The following is a 5,298-nucleotide window of genomic DNA, read 5'->3' as shown; positions in this document are numbered from 1 at the left end:
ATTGATATATTGACGACTATGTTTGGACATCGGAATTGTTCCGGATGAGTTCGGGCATTTACCCGAATACAAGGGGGGTTACCGAAACCCCCCAGGGAGTGTCTGGGCCTTATTAGGCCTTAGTGGGAGAAAGGAGGATGCGGCCAAGGAGGGGGCGCCCCCCCAAGCCCAATCCGAATTGGGTGGGGGGCTGGCCCCCCTTTCCTTCCTCCCTCTCTCCTCCTTCCTTCCTCTCCTACTCCAACTAGGGAAAAGGGGGAATCATACTCCCGGTGGGAGTAGGACTCCCCTAGGGCGCGCCATAGAGAGGGTTGGCCCCTCCCTCCTCTACTCCTTTATATACAGGGGAGGGGGCACCCCATAGACACACAAGTTGACATTGTTTAGCCGTGTGAGGTGTCCCCCCTCCCCAGTTATACACCTGGTCATATCGTCGTAGTGGTTAGGGGAAGCCCTGCGCCGGTAACTTCATCATCACCGTCACCACGCCATCTTGCTGACGAAACTCTCCCTCGGCCTCAACTGGAACAAGAGTGCGAGGGACATCCCCGAGTTGAACGTGTGCTGAACGCGGAGGTGTCGTACGTTCGGTGCTTGGATCGGTTGGATCATCAAGACGTTCGACTACATCAACCATGTTAACTAAATGCTTCCGCTTTCGGTCTACGAGGGTACGTGGACACACTCTCCCCTCTCATTGCTATGCATCACATAGATAGATCTTGCGTGATCGTAGGATTTTTTTTGAAATTACCGCATTACCCAAAAGCTGATACGTCTCCAATGTATCTATAATTTATGAAGTATTCATGCCATGTTTACAATAGTTTTATATGATTTTGGTATGATTTGAATAGAACTAACCCGGGCTGATGTTGTTTTCAGCAGAACTACCGTGGTGTTGTTTTTGTGCAGAAATAAAAGTTCTCGGAATGCGCTGAAAATAAAAGGAGAATTTTTCTGGAAAATATAAAAAATACTGGAACAAAGAGTTACAGAGGGGTGGCCCGTGGGCCCCACAAGGTTGGAGGGCGCGCCAACCCTCCTGGGGCGCGCCCCTATGCTTTGTGGGCTTCTTGTGGGGCCCCTTGACTTGTTCTTGACGCCAATCTCTCCTATAAATCCCCAAACCTCCAGAAAATAACCTAGATCGGAACTTCCGCCACCGCAGGCCTCTGTAGCCACGAGAAATCAATCTAGGCCCTCTCTAGCACCCTGCCGGAGGGGGCCATCATCACCGGAGGCCATGGGGAAGGATCCTGGAGGGGCCATCATTGCCATGAAGGCCAAGATCTAGAGGGAGAACCTCTCCGCATCCAGGTGGAGGCCATGGAGGAGGAAGCACAAGGGGGAGAACCTCTCCTCCTCTCCCTCGGTGGCGCCGGATTGCCATCGGGAGGGGAATCATCACCGCGGTGATCGTCTTCATCAAAATCACCATCATCATCACCATCCTCATCTCTTTTACGTGGTCCACTCTCCCACATCCCTATGTAATCCCTACTTGAACATGGTGCTTTATGCCACATATTATGATCCAATGATGTGTTGCCATCCTATGATGTTTTGAGTAGATATTCATTGTCTTTGGGTTGATTGACGATCTAGATTGGCATGAGTTGTTTGTATTATTTAGGTGCTGTCCTACTGTGCCTTCCGTGTCGCGCAAGCGTGATGGATTCCCGTTGTAGGGTGTTGCAATACGTTCATGATTCGCTTATAGTGGGTTGCTTGAGTGGCAGAAGCATAAACCCGGGTAAGGGGGTTGTTGCGTATGGGATAAAGGGGACTTGATATGTTAATGCTATGGTTGGGTTTTACCTTAATGATCTTTAGTAGTTGCGGATGCTTGCTAGAGTTCCAATCATAAGTGCATATGATCCAAGAAGAGAAAGTATGTTAGCTTATGCCTCTCCCTCATAGGAAATTGCAATAGTGATTACCGGTCTTGTTAACAATTGCCTAGGACAATTCCGCACACCGACCCATCATTATTCCACACTCGCTATTTATAATACTTAAGTAATACATTCTAACTCTATGATAACATCACCTACTTTTATATTCTAGCTCTCCGATATCATGCAAAGTTATCCTCTTCATACCCACAACATAGTTTTATTTCTCGTTTCTAGTTGGAAGCAAACGTTCGGTGTACGTAGAGTCGTATCAGTGGCAGATAGGACTTGAGAGAATATTGATCTTACCTTTAGCTCCTTGTGGGTTCGACACTCCATACTTATCACTTCCACCTTTGGGAATTGCTACGATGATTCCCTGCACTTGGGGATTATCACACGCTACCTCTACATCTACCTTCGGGATTAGTTTTAGACCTGAATAATTGTTATTTGGTGCCAGCATTGAGCATGAACATTATATCTGGATCTTGTTTAGTGCGAGACGGTTATTCATTTAAGTCAGAGAATAATGGTTGTTCTATTTATATGAATAATATCTTTTATGGTCATGCACCCTTGAAGAGTGATCTATTCTTGAATCTCGATTCCAGTGATACACATATTCATAATATCGATGCCAAAAGATGCAAAGTTGATAATGATAGTACAACATATTTGTGCCAGTGTTGTTTAGGTCATATTGGTGTAAAGCGCATGAAGACACTCCATGCATATGGACTTTTGGAATCACTTGATTATGAATCATTTGATACTTGCGAACCATGCCTCATGGGCAACATGACTAAAACTCCATTCTCCGAAACTATGGAGCGAGCCAATGACTTATTGGAAATAATACATACCGATGTATGCGGTCCAATGAGTGTTGAGGCACGCGGCGGGTATCGTTATTTTCTGACCTTCACAGTTAATTTGAGTAGATATGGGTATATCTACTTAATGAAACACAAGTCTGAAACATTTGAAAAGTTCAAAGAATTTCAGAGTGAAGTGGAGAATCATCGTAACAAGAAAATAATGTTTCTATGATCTGATCGCGGATGCGAATATTTGAGTTACAAGTTTAGCCTTCATATAAAACAATGTGGAGTAGTTTCACAACTTACACCACCTGGAACACCACAACGTAATGGTGTGTCCGAACGTCGTAACCGTACTGTATTAGATATGGTGCGTTCTATGATGTCTCTTACCGATTTACCACTATTGTTTTGGGGTTATGCATTATAAACAGCTGCATTCACATTAAGTAGGGCACCGTCTAAATCCATTGAGACGACACCGTATGAACTGTGGTTTGGTAAGAAACCTAAGATGCGTTTCTTAAAGTTTGGGGATGTGACGCTTATGTCAAAAGGCTTCAACCTGATAAGCTCAAACCTAAATCGGGGAAGTGCGTCTTCAAAGGATACCCTAAGGAAACAATTGGGTACACCTTCTACCATAGATCCTTTCTAGAGAAGGAGTTTCTCTCGAAAGAAGTGCTTGGGATGAAAGTAGAACTTGATGAGCTAATTGCAGGTTCTCTCAAATTGGAAAGTAGCAGATCATAGAAAACCATTCCCGTGATGCCTAAACCAACTAGAGAGGAAGCTAATGATAATGATCATGAAACTTTAGATCAAGTTACTACAGAACCTCATAGGTCGACTAGAGCATGATCCGCACCAGAGTGGTACGCTAATCCTGTCCTGGAAGTCATGTTACTAGACCAATGCGAACCTACGAACTATGAAGAAGCTATGATGAGCCAAAATTCCGACAGATGGCTTGAGGCCACGAAATCCGAGATAGGATCCATGTATAAGGACATAGTGTGGACTTTGGTGGACTTGCTCGATGATCGGTAAGCCATAGAGAATAAATGGATCTTCAAGTAGAAGACTGACACTGATGGTAATATTACTATCGACAAATCTCGACTTATAGCAAAAGGTTTTTGACAAGTTCAAGGGGTTGACTACGATGAGACTTTCTCACCCGTAGCGATGCTTAAGTCCATCTGAATCATGTTAGCAATTGCCACATTTTATGATTATGAAATATGGCAAATGGACGTCAAAACTGCATTCCTTAATGGATTTCTTAAAGAAGAGTTGTATATGATGCAACCAGAAGGTTTTTTTGATCCTAATGGTGCTAACAAAGTGTGCAAGCTCCAGCAATCCATCTATGGACTGGTGCAAGCATCCCAGAGTTGGAATATACGCATTGATGAGGTGATCAAAGCATATGGTTTTATACAGACTTTCGGTGAAGCCTGTATTTACAAGAAAGTGAGTGGGAGCTCATTGATCAAAGATGGTTAAGGTTTACTAACCATAGACATGTGTTGTCATTTGATAATGGGATCACATCATTAGGAGAATGATGTGATGGACAAGACCCATCCGTTAGCTTAGCATAAGGATCGTTCAGCTTTATTGCTATTGCTTTCTTCATGTCAAATACATATTCTTCGACTGTGGGATTATGCAACTCTTGGATACCGGAGGAATACCTTGTGTTCTGTCAAATGTCACAACATAACTGGGTGATCATAAAGATGCTCTAAAGGTATCTCTGGAGGTGTTTGTTGAGTTGGCACAGATTGAGATTAGGATTTGTCACTCCCAGTATCGAAGAGGTATCTCTGGGCCCTCTCGGTAATACACATCATAAGCTTGCAAGCAAACGACTAAGGAGCTAGTCACAAGGTGATGTATTACGGAACGAGTATAGAGACTTGCTAGTAACGAGATTGAACTAGGTATGAAGATACCGACGATCGAATCTCGGGCAAGTAACATACCGACGGACAAAGGGAATTACGTATGTTGTCATAACGGTTTGACCGATAAAGATCTTCCTAGAATATGTAGGAGCCCATATGGGCATCCAGGTTCCGCTATTGGTTATTGGCCAAAGAGGTGTCTCGGTCATGTCTACATAGTTCTCGAACCCGTAGGGTCCGCACGCTTTATGTTGTTATGCGGTTTGACTGATAAAGATCTTCGTAGAATATGTAGGAGCCAATATGAGCATTCAGGTTCCGCTATTGGTTATTGATCGGAGATGTGTCTCGATCATGTCTACATAGTTCTTGATGCAGAGCATTCTTCGGTCATCCCCATGGATCTACCATCGTCTCACCAAGCACCAAAAGGACCCATGACAAGAGCAAGAGCTAGAGCTCTCGGGACCGAGGTGACTTCTTTCCTTAGTGATATCTCATATGACCCTCTCGAGACATGGCTACTACCTAAGTCCGGAAAGTTGTGCATGATTAGGTACCAAGAGGACCCTTCCGAGGATGCACAAGAAGATGGTCAAGACCCCAAGTCCATGGAAGAAGAGAACCAACGGGAGAAGGCGAGAACAGTTTCCAGGCCCCGGA

This window comes from Triticum aestivum, chromosome 5B (assembly GCF_018294505.1).
Source record: "Triticum aestivum cultivar Chinese Spring chromosome 5B, IWGSC CS RefSeq v2.1, whole genome shotgun sequence".
In the NCBI taxonomy this organism is placed as follows: domain Eukaryota; kingdom Viridiplantae; phylum Streptophyta; class Magnoliopsida; order Poales; family Poaceae; genus Triticum; species Triticum aestivum.
The sequence above is the reverse complement of the archived record's forward strand: the minus strand, read 5'-3'. Positions refer to the sequence as shown.